The following is a 13,010-nucleotide window of genomic DNA, read 5'->3' as shown; positions in this document are numbered from 1 at the left end:
TTGGATGAATCTCCAGGAATTATACCAACTGAAAGAAGCCAATATCAAAACCGTACATACCCCATGATTCCACTTTTATAGCATTCTTGAAATAAAAGAACATACAGAAATGGAAAACAAATCCACAGTTGTCAGGGGTTAAGCTCAATGTTCAGGGCTGAAAGGTAGGACTTAGCAAAATGAGACACCAATGCCATAATGAAATTATTTCATATCTTGAATGTGGAGGTGGATGCACAAATGGACACATGCAAAAATTTTCATATCCAAAAATACACTCATACATGGGTCAGTACATGTAAAACTGGGGAAATCTAAAGCAGGATAGTAAATTGTAACATGTCAGTTTCCTGGATGTAGTTTTGAGAGATGCTTTCATTCTGTTGAAGTGGATCAGGGGTAAATAAGATCTGTCTATATCATTTCTGACAGCTGTATACAAGTCTACAATTATCTAAAGAAAAAATGTGTGTGTATTTGTGTGTATGTACATATGTATGTATTTTCTTGATTTCAATATTAATTTTTGCTTTTAAGGATATTTGAAATACACCAATATCTACATGTAGTTATGTGTGATTTTTCTTGTTTAATTGTACATAAGTTAATGATGTATTTACCATTCATGGCATCTTAAACTCAGTGAAATACAATAATATTATTTTATAATATAACTTTAAAGTCATATATATTCAACATTAGGCAAAAACATAATGTCAATACTCTTAAAGTTAACAAGGAATCCAAATGTATTAACAAGGAATCCAAATATATATTTGCATTTCCAGATTCTCAATTAAAATTTTAAATTATTAATTTATTTCCAAAAAACATTCATATCGTATCTATTGACTTTAAAGTATAATCGATTAGACCATTAATAATGTAAGTTTCCTCAATGCATTTCAATAACTTCCACATTTTCATATAACCTCAGGGAAGACCATAGAAGCATCTGATTAATGAAAACACCTTCTCCCATGTCAGGTAGCCTTTATGCCTCAAAAAGTGATAAGAAATAATGATCTGAGCATTAAAACTCCTGAGGTTTTTATCTATGAATCCAGTGCCTCAGTTTTCAAACAGTCAGGAAGTGACAGAGTTGTATTTAGCCTTATATTCCCAATCTCCATCCACTGTCTTTTGGAGGAATAAATAAATAAGTGTCTCAATACAATTGAAATATTGAATATAAGTCACCAAATTATAGTGCTCATTTCAGAACACTCATTCCTAAAGTTTCTTTATGAATTCAACAAAAGGAACTTTTATTCTACACAAGGACCAAATACTTCACAAATATTATCTCATTTATTGATAGTAAATTTTATTTTTCCCATTAATCTCATCATTGTTTTTAGTAACAGACTTGTGTAGAACCACTCACAGTCCCTTGTACATTGCAAAGGGAGAATGTAATCACATACCACTATCTTTTTATGAAGTCCTTCATATTGGACTGAAAAAGCAGTGAAAAGTATATTTCTACAATAATGCTCAGCTATGTGAGTTAAACTTTGACTAGGTTAAAGACCACCCTCTGAGGTAAATCAAGTTCATGGAAGATGTAACTGTTCTAAGATTTTATCCAGTAACCTATTGTTTCCACTGATTTTGATGCCACGAGTGCTTTAGTTAGAAAGAAACTATATGAGTAAGTTTTTATATGTCATTTTAATTCAAACTGAGACCATATTTTCTATCAAATGAGCTTTGTATTAAAAAGGGCATATCTTAGTGGTTTCTTTTTCTATCATGGCACATGACATTTAATTTCTAGTCTTTATCTCTTAAATCATTCAGCAGAGTGATTTTCTTTGTATCCCTGTTTTTACTTTTTACATGTTACAGGTGGTGTGCATGCCAAGGATTTTTTGAGAAAATATGCAAGAAATAACATTTTGATGAAGTTGATTTTTTATTATTTTATTCATTCTTTTAGCTATAATATATTCTAAATACATTTAAATAGGAATACTTATGACATAGCTCCAAATCTGTTTTCCTTTCCTCAGCATAGAGATTAGTTATAATATTTGATTGTGAGTACCAAAATTCTTATTCTAACTACCACCATCTGTTATCTGAATCTTTCTCATTTCTTCACTCCAGCACAACCATGTCTTTATCCTCATTGAAACATTCAGTCCCTCACATTTTTCTATTTAATGTGGACTTCACCATCAATCACATCAACCATGCTTGTTACTGCCCTAAAAGTGTCTGTCTGTTATAACTACTTTGTAACCAACCCCCTTTTGACTCCCCTACAATCTAAAGCTAATTTTATAATTATGAAAGTTACACTTAAATAATAGGGCCTTTACACAAGGAATGTAAGTCACTCCATGTAAAGGAAGTAAAAGAAGAGTTAATGCCACACCTCCCATTGTCTGGAAATATAGGGGAGAAGTGAGAAGATGTCCAGCAGAGGAGTGGGAAAGCATTGCTTTTTTACTCACTAATGGCAGGGAAGTCCACAGTGATAGTTGAGAATGACTGTGTTTTCTTATAGATGGTGAGGGGTCTCTAGACTCGGTCTAGAGGAGCTGGGTCTCCTTATCTAGAAAAGGGAGATGAGGTAAATTTTTGTTATTGTATTCAGTCTAGAGAAAAAAATAAACATTTTCCACAACTAACGAGTTGTGGATGTGAATATTGGTACATAATGCACAAACAGAATTTTAAAGTTGTACTACTAAAGGAGCCAATGACATGGATTAAGAGAAAGAAAACCTTTAGAATTTCAAATATCAGTAGAGAAGAAGCAGACTGAAAATGCTACTCAACTTCCAAGGACAGTGCATTTCTATTCTTTCTAGATATGGCCCAGGAAAGTCCTTGTTATGGTCTGAACATTTGTGTCCCGTCCCTCCGCGCCACACCCCTCACCCCAAAATTCCTATGTTGAAATCCTAAGGCCTTATGTGATGGTATTAGTAAATGAAGCCTTTGGGAAGTGTTTATAAATGGGATTAGTGTTTTTTTATAAAAGAGGCTTCAGAGGAATCCCTAATCTATCCACCACGTGAAGACCCAGTGGCTGTGAACAGGAAGGGGACCCTCACCAGAAGGCAACTAAGCCAGCACCTTCATCTTAGCCTTTGCAGCCTCCAGAACTGTGAGTAATAAATATCTGTTTTCTGTAAGTTACCCAGTCTGTAGTTTTTGGGTATAACACCCCAAAAGCAGTAAGACAGTCTTCACAGAGGGGAAATACAAAAAATCATGGAGAAACTACTACCAAGGAAGATAACTGAGGCCTCGTGCAGGAATTTTCCTTGCCATCAGGGTACGGGGTCTGCAGAATACCTGACCCGAGGATCTCAGACTTGCTGCTAACCAGCGACAGCTGTGCACCTCCCATTCTTCCCCTTTATTCACTAGACTCTTGAGGTGATGGTATATTATAGTTATTATGTATCTGTGTCCCACGGTAGGTTGTCTAAGTGGCAGAAAGATAATTTTGTGATTCATTTATTTTTAAAACCTTTTTGTTCACTGCTTTATAATAGGAGAGAAGTCGTACCTAACCTGATATACAAATCGCATGAACTTGGAGCCTAATGCCATGACTAAATAAAAGTGTGGGGTGTTTTCTTTAGGAGAGTGAGTGGATTTTATAGGCAAAAAGGAAGTAAATATTTGTGTTGGAGAGAGAGGATTACCATGGCTTCTAACCGTTTGTTCTCCCCCCCCCCCTTGTAAGAGGATTACATATCTTTGCCCATTGCTCTGTATTCAACAGCAAGTTTTTGTGGTAAGAATGTACTTTCCTATCCCATAGATGGTGGGCTTAGCCATCTGACTTCCTTCCTTTGTCCGTGGCACACAGAGTGACTTTTTGTGTGCCAAATCCAAGTCTGTCATTACAAACATCTCATTTGAGATAAATTCAAACTACCCATTAAATTTAAATTACTTCAATCTGCTTTTTATTTAAAGTCTGCAAGCTTCAATTTAAGGGACATTCTGGAAAAATTCTTCTTCCACATGGTAATTTCTTGGGGAAGTTTGAAGTCCCCTCTGGTAACGAACCTAACAGATCATAACAAACTTACTGTCTTTTTTAAATATACTTTTTCCTGTGCTTAATGCTAATATCTGATAATATCTGAAAAAACTAAATATGCCGATCAATTTTGCTACAAAGTATTGCCATCCTATCTAATGGTTTACATATAATAATGCCTGCCAGTCTTTATTTTAATTTTTATTGATTTGGTATTATAGTGTTTACCAAATTATATACTGTGGAATATTATTACCATGTGATATTCCAGGAACAAAGACATCCATGATCTAATAAATTAGAAAACTGTTACATAATATATTCATCTTTGTGAAAATATACAGAACACAAAAATATATTCTGAACACAGAGTAAAGTCCGGAGTAAGAATATGAAAATCCATATACCTCTACAAACTCCATCATATCCAAGTGTTTTGCCATACTTCATTTTGTTTTATAGATAAAGCAAAATAATATAGCCAAACACTATAGATATAACCAAAGCCTCTCTGAACGGAGGAAATATTTTTATCTCTATTTTTGTGATGCTATAACAAGCCGAGGGGTGATCCTGGGTAAGATCAAAAAGCTAGGAAAAACCTTAAATGAAATCTGCACTTGTTCTGGCCCACAGTTCAAGCTTCCTACCTGAAAATTACCAGTATAATGTAGTTCCATATAAAAAAAATCCTGCTAAGATGTTAAATTAAACATCTAATATAGGTGTCTTTAGATAAGAGACATTTAAAATATAAACAACCTGTATATATATATACATCTCTGTGTGTATATATATATATATATCTGTGTGTGTGTGTATATATATACATATATATATATACACACACAGACCTACCTACTAAGATTTGCTTGTATATTTTAATTCAGTTGTTTGTCTGATTTTCTTTCTTGACTTTTCATTCTCTTTAACAAGATACCATCTTTTTAGCAAAGGTCTCAGCATGTAGTAGGCATTCAGTAAATGCTCAATTAAAAATGTGATTAAATTGGCCCTGGCTGGTATAGCTCAGTGGATTAAGCACAGGTCTGTGAACCAGAGAATCACAGTTCAATTCCCAGTCAGGGCACATGCCTGGGTTGCAGGCTGGTTCCCTGCAGGCCAGTTCCCAGCAGGGGATGCATGAAAGGCAACCATACATTGATGTTTCTCTCCTTCCCCTGTAAGGATAAATAAATAAAATTTTTAAAAAAGGTTTGAAAAATGTAATTAAATTTACAACAAATAAAATGATGTATAAAAAGCTGCATACAATGAAAATATTCTTTGAATACACAGAGTTATAAAATTCTTCATAATGTTAAAATAGATTATAATGGAACTGAAATTATTTTTTAAAAAGTCCTAAAACAAACATTTCGTTTTGCAGAAAAGACAAATAGACCCAAACATTGCCATTTTTTATATTTTACTCTCTTCTCTATTTTTAGTGAAGTTTAAGGAAAGCCACACATCACAAACTTTTTTTACATATAATAATCAAGTGAAACACTTCCATGAGGTGACCTTATGCAATTATTTACTCCCAAAATATTCATTTACTACACTCATTTTTATCACCATCAATAATTGCATTCTAACTTATCTCTGCTTACCTAAATGTTTCACACTGACAGCTAATTTAGCGTACAACTATTTTGAAATAAATTATCTGAAGTTTAATTTTTTTAATTAATGAGAGAGTAAAAATCAAACCACCAAAATAAACAAATAGCTCCATGCCATAAAGAGATAAAGGGACTTCTGGCCAAGATGGAGGCATAGGTGGAAACGCTGTACCCCCTCACACAACCAGATTTAAGAACAACAAATATTTAGAAACAAAAACGCAACCAAAACAGACAGATGATTGAACTGTACTGAAGACTGACAACAACAAACAATCCATCCAGACAGATAAGAGGGGTGGAGTGGGCAGCCAGCAGAGAGGGGTCCCAGTAGGAAAAAGTGGTGGTTGGCAGACTCGGGCCAGGGGAGAAAATGAGCAAACCCAGTGAGGCGCCCAAGGTAGTGGGCTGACTGTGGTCACATATTCACACATTCATGCAGATAAACCAGGCAGGTTTAAAAACAGTCAAGTGAGATGGATTGCACAACCCAGGGCCCCAGCAATGGGAAATAAAGCCTAAAGGCATCGACTGGAAAAACTTTCAGGGGTTGTGGTGCTAGGAGAGGTGCCCAGCCTCACAGGAGAGTTCTTGGGGAAACCCACAGGGTCCTAGAACATACACAAGCCCACCCACCTGGGAACCAGCACCAGAAGGGCCCAGTTTGCTTGTGAGAAGCAGCAGAGGAGACCGAAATCTGAGAGAGAGCCTAACAATTGCTATTGTTCCCTCTCTGACCCCACCCTCAGTCACAACCCAGCTTCTGGGTGGCCCCACCCTGGTGAACACCTAAGCCTCTGCCCCTCATACATGACAGGTGTGAATAGACCAAAACATAATGGCTCAAGCAGAAAAACAGCTCAAAGCCCTAGAGCCAATACTTCTAAGCAACAAAGAGATAACCAACCTATTGGATGTAGTTCAAAACACTGATGATCAGGATGCTCACAGAACTGGTTGATTTTAGTCGCAAATTAGATGAAAAAATGAAGGCTGCCCTAAGTGAAATGAAGCAAAATGAACAGGGAACCAATAGTGATGGAAACAAAACTGGGACTCAAATCAATGGAGTGGACCAGAAGGAAGGAAGAAACAACCAAACAGAAAGAATGAAGAAGTAAGAATTCAGAAAAATGAGAAGAGGCTTAGGAACCTCCAGGACATCTGGAGGTTCCTAAGGACGTTCCTCCAGGATGTTCCAATGTCTGAATTATAGGGGTACCAGAAGGTGAAGAGGAACAGCAACAGGTGGAAAACTTATCTGAACAAATAATAAAGGAGAACTTCTCCAATCTGGCAAAGGAAATAGACTCAGGAAGTCCAGGAAGCTCAGAGGGTCCAAAAAAAGTTGGACCAAAGAAGGAACACACTAACGCACATTATAATTATATTAGCCAAGATTAAAATGAAGGAGAGAATCCTAGAAGCAGCAAGATATAAGGGGACAGTCACCTGCAAAGGAGTTCTCGTCACACTGTCAGCTGATTTCTCAGAAGAGACCTTATAGGCAAGAAGGGGCTGGAGAGAAGTATTCCAAGTCATGAAATGCAAGTAACTACATCCAAGATTGCTCTATCCAGCAAAGCTTTAATTTAGAATGAAATGACAGATAAAGTGCCTCTCAGATAAGGTCAAGTTTAAAGAGTTCATCCAAGCCCTTATTATATGAAATGTTCAAGGGACTTACCTAAGAAAAAGAAGATAAAAAAGATGAACAGTGAAAGGACAGCAAACTCAGTTATTAAGAACCACACCTAAAACAAAAGCAAACTAAGCAGACAGATCAGAAGCAGAGCCACAGAAATGGAGATCACATGAAAGGTCAGCAACAGTGGAGTGGGAGGAGGAGAAAGGGAAGAAGATACAGAGAATGAGTAGCAGAGACAGTAGGTAGAAAATAGACAGGGGGAGGGCAAGAAGAATATGGGAAATATTGAAGCTAAAGAACTTGTGACACATGGACATGAACAAAGGGGAGTATGTGGGGGAGGGAGTGCGCAGGGTGGAGGGCAATGAAGGAGGGAAATGGGACAACTGTAATGACATAATGAATAAGATATATTAAAAAATAAATAATAAATAAGAGGTGAACTGGGCTGACTAACTATCCAAGTTTGCCTGGGACTTTTCAGTTTCAGCCCTGCCTCTTAAAAAATTCTGGAGTATCCTTGATGGTCAGTCAGCCTAGGCCTACCAGGCATGGTGCCTCCTTCTTAGTGGTGGGAGCTGAAGATAGAGTAATTCATCCTTTACTTTGGAGGGGATGTCCTAGCATCTTCTCAGAGTTTATCTCCTGTCCTTTGGAATTTGGTACTTCAGAAGGCCTCAATATACTTGTTGCTTGCTCATCCAGTCAAATTGATAAGATATTATTGATAAAGTGGACTAAGGAGGTGTTCTAAATGGATAGTGGGACTTAGGGCATTCCCATAGTTCTCTACAAAAACTTTTTTTAATTTTCCTAACCTCTTTTTTAACTCTCCAGATCTTTTTATACACAAAATGTGGTAAAACCGTTTAGGTGTCATCTAATCAGTTCTTAGACACCTACTCTGAAATACCAGCATGGGTCTAACTTCAGTCTATTGCCTTCATGCTGCAGCCAGAAACTGAGATAGCAGGAGCCTTGATTTCCTTTCCATTACACTTAAATTCTAGTTCCCTGCTTAAAAGCATTCAAATGTGTGGGGTTTTTTTTAAAGAAATAAACATAAACTTTTATTCTATTTCCAGTGAAAATAGGATCTCATAACCTGAGTTTGGTTTAGCAAATTTAAAAAGTAACATTTCTGTTCATCTCAGTCCATTGTGTATATTTTATTTTATTTTTTAAGTTTATTAAACTTTTATTTATTTATTTATTTATTTATTTATTTATTTATTTATTTAAAATAGATAAAGGTATGTATGGATTTAAAAAACTATTTTTATTTTATTTTTTAAATACATAATCTTTATTATACTTTGTCCATTACTTTTAGTGGTCTTACTCCCCCCTCCCCAGCAATCACCACCCTGTTGCCCATGTCCATAAGTCTAAAAATCTATTTTTAATTGTTTCAGCAACAATATAGTTTGTTAAAGATTATAGAATTTGAAAAGTTACTTAGAGCAAGAAAGACTGTGGATTTTCCCCACTCAGATAAAAGAAAGCAAAAATTCACAACTAAACAACCACCACACCTCAGGTTCTCTGTCTCATGATTAGAGGGATACTTACACCTTTTTCAAATTAGACTTACTTGGTTTTCTCCTCCATCTTGAATTTTTACATCACATTGTTTTAAGAACTATTATAACTTGATATTCTTCTAATTATTTAATAGCTCATAATAATGAATTATAACATTAGCAAAAATTATAGAATTTTTAGTACAGTTGTGATTATTTGTGACACATGACATTTGCTATTGAAGGGAATAAAAAGTTTTCCTCATCTTTCTTAAGGACCCTGGCTAGGTCTGAAAGTTAAATTAACAATGACAAATTAACAGGAGAAAAACATACAAGTTTATTTAATGTAAGTATGTGACACAGAAGGATTCAGGAAACAAAGACCCAAAGAAACAGACCCAAGTATTTATTTTCATGCTAGCTTTGACGAAGGGTGGAGATGCACAGAGGAATACGATAGGTCAAGTGACATGATATAAGTGTAGTAAACTGGAAGAAACTCTACAAGGCCCATTTGGTTGGATTCTTGTTAGTGTCCCTTTGTAGAGTCAAGGATACTCTTTTTATCTAAGTATAAAGAGGGCACTTCTCCAGTGGCAGTTTTATATTGTTTCGGGCTATTTTCCCAAACTCTTTCAGCCTAAAATGTACAATACAGTAAGGTGCCAGATTTTTGGATGGCATGTCCTAAACCTCAACATTGTCGAATTATAATGCTGAGTATAAATTAATATTTTAGATGAGTTAATCTACTCTTAAATTTATGTCCTGGAAGTAGAGAAGGTATTGTGGACACAATACATTAGCCACTAGATAAAATCAATATTTTGGACCTGCAGGATAATAATCAGTATATATGTTGGGATGTGTATGTATGTGTGTATGTATTGTATGTATGTATATAGATATGTATAAATGTATATACACTCTCAGTCATTCATACATAGAAAAAAATCAATCAGAGTAGGAAAGTCACCCTCAAGTCAACAGAACAAATAAATAAATTAAGCTTATTAGAGACTACTATAAAACCAGAATGTATAAAATCAAGTAAGTTGTAAGGCTAGAATCTTATAGCTTAGTCTTTGGACTCTGGAAGATTCTTATGAGATTTTTAAGAGGTCCTATCATGGTCAACATTTTTTTATAAGATGTGTTCTGCCTTTGCCTTTTTCACATGTTGACAGTACACTGAGGGTGGGTAAAATTGCTGGCACTTGAGCATGAAACAAGGCAGTGGTACCAAACTGCAGTAGTCGATCCAACTTTTAATAACCACCATATACTCATAGTCAAAACTTTCAGATTTATTTAAGCATGTCCTTGATGAAGCAGTAAAAAATAGTAATTTATATTAAATATTAATCTTTGAGTATGCATCTTTTTTAAAAAGATGTCATTTATTTACTTTTAGAGGGAGGGAAAGTGGGGGAAAAGAGGGAGAGAAGCATCAATGTGTGGTTTCTTCTTGTGCACCTGCTGCAGGAGACGTGGGCTGCAACCCGGGCATATGCCCTGACTGGGAATCGAACCAATGACCATTTGGTGGGCAGGCCAGTGCTCAATCCACTGAGCCATACCAGCCAGGGAAAATATGCATATTTTTAATATTCTACCTAATGTTCATTCATACTGCAGTACAACGGTCTCCTCCAGGAGTGGCACTTTTGTGACTGAGTTGTGAGCTAAACTTGGAGCTTTGTCCATGAGATGTGTACTTGAAAAAAATAATTGACCAACTATGGTTATTCAGACTTGTGTGATTAGCAAATATTTTTTCAAAAATTAACAAAATGAGTTTGTGATTTCCAGGGAAAGGGATCATAGTATTTATGGACAGAGATAAAATCTGAGCTTTCAAGTAAATATTCTAATTTTGTAAAAATTGTAATTTTATAAAAATTATATCCACCACCATGAGTTTGATGGTATCCCAACACATAAATCTTTTCTGAGAATGTTGGTGGTGGTGCTAGCAAATATAACATTTTAATATTGTACAATAAAATGTATCAAAATTTGTAAGATCCGCATAACTCAATGAACTAGCATTTTCTAATGGACCAGTGTAAAGGATTACAATATAATGTATAGGTACAAGATTCATTTGAAGTATAAAACAGACTAATGAATTTTAATGTACAACAGTTATTAATATAATTTCATATTTCACATTGCCACTAGTATTTAAAAAACTACCACTTGTCAAGTTTTGGTTTATTATTAAAGGATAATAACCACAATTATCTGAAAAGTATAATAGAATGATTTTTTTATTTTCTAATTTCATATAGGTAACAGGTAAAATTTTCTTTATATAATTCAATCAAAGCAGCATAGAGCAATAGGTTGAATGCAGATGCAAATATGTGAATATCTAGTGGGATTTTCAAATAAGTCAGGCATTAGCTTTGCAAAAGTGTAAAATTATATTAATATTCTCACTATTTTTTCTTGGTAAAATATAGTTGGATTACAGAAAACATGTTATTTATTTTAACATGAAAATGTTTATTGTCACTATTCTTTTTTTAATTTTCTTTAAAAAATTTTTATTGTTTTATTAAAGTTGCCTTAATCTTCCCCTGTAGCTCTCCCTTACCCCACTTCCTACTCTCACAGTCAATACCCATTCTGTTGTCTTGTTGTCCGTGTCTATAGGTCATTTATACATGTTCCTTGACATATACATATACCCTTCCCCTGCTTTCCCCATTGTCCCCCTCCTACTCCTCCCCTCTGGTCACTGTCAGTCTGTTCCTTGTTTCCATGCCTCTGGTTCTATTTTGCTTGTTTGTTTGTATTGCTTATTAGGTTCCTCTTATAAGAGAGTTCATATGGTATTTGTCTTTCACCACCTGGATTATTGCACTTAGTATAATATTCTCCAGTTCCATCCATGCTCTCACAAATGGTAGGAGTTTCTTCCTTCCTAATGCTGCTTAGTATTCTATTGTGTAAATGTACCATGGTTTTTTGATCCATTCATTTGCTGATGGGTACTTTGGCTGTTTCCAGCACTTGGCTATTGTAAATAATGCTGCTATGAACATTGGAGTGCATAAGTTTTTTTGGATTGGTGTTTCAGGATTCTTGGTATATAATCCCAGCAGTGGGATCACTGGATCAAAACGAAGTTCCATTTTTAGTTTTTTGAGGAAATTCTATACTGTTTGCCACAGTGGCTGCACCAGTATACATTCCCACCAACAGTGCACTAGGGTTCCCTTTTCTCCACAACCTCCTCAGCACTTGTGTTTTGTTTAGTTAATAATGGCCATTCTGACGGGTGTGAAGTGGTACCTCATTGTGATTTTAATCTGCATTTCTCTGATAGCTAGTGATGTTCTGCATCCTTTCATATATCTCTGGGCCCTCTGTATGTCCTCCTTAGAGAAGTGTCTGTTCCGGTCCTTTCACCATTTTTAATTGGATGACTTGTATTCTTAATGATGATTTTTTTTTTATTTTAATAAGAAATGAGTAAGTATGGTCATAAAATAGAGGAAAAAGTGAAGGTTATAAAAAGTGAAATAAAGAAACACCTACAGGAAACCAATAGTAAATGGAAGGAAATCAGGACTCATATCAATCATTTGGAGCAGAAGGAAGAAATAAACATTCAATCAGAACAGAATGAAGAAACAAGAATTGAAATAAATGAGGAGAGGCTTAGGAACCTCTAGAATATCTTTAAACATTCCAACATCAGAATCATAGGGGTGCCAGAAGAAGAAGAAGAGGAAGAACAAGAAATTGGAAACTTAGTTGAACAAATAATGATGGAGAACTTTCCCAATCTGGCAAAGAAATAGACTTCCAGGAAGTCCAGGAAGCTCAGAAAGTCCCAAAGAAGTTGGATCCAGAGAATCACACACCAAGGCATTAGCCAAGATTAAAGAAAATGGGAGAATATTAAAAGCAACAAGAGAAAAGGAGACAGTTACCTACAAAGAAGTTAGCCTTACCCATAAGGCTATCAACTAATTTCTCAAAAGAAACCTTGAAGGCAAGAAGGGGCTGGAAAAAAGAATTCAAAGTCATAAAAGGCAAGGACCTACATCTAAGATTACTCTACCCAGCAAAGCTTTCATTTAGAATGGAGGGGCAGATAAAGTGCTTCTTAGATAAGGTCAAGTTAAAGGAGTTCATCATCACCAAGACCTTATTATGTGGAATGTTAAAGGGACTTATCT

Source organism: Artibeus jamaicensis, unplaced genomic scaffold (assembly GCF_021234435.1).
Source record: "Artibeus jamaicensis isolate MK-2021 breed Jamaican fruit bat unplaced genomic scaffold, CSHL_Jam_final scaffold_584, whole genome shotgun sequence".
Classification (NCBI taxonomy): Eukaryota; Metazoa; Chordata; class Mammalia; order Chiroptera; family Phyllostomidae; genus Artibeus; species Artibeus jamaicensis.
The sequence above is the reverse complement of the archived record's forward strand: the minus strand, read 5'-3'. Positions refer to the sequence as shown.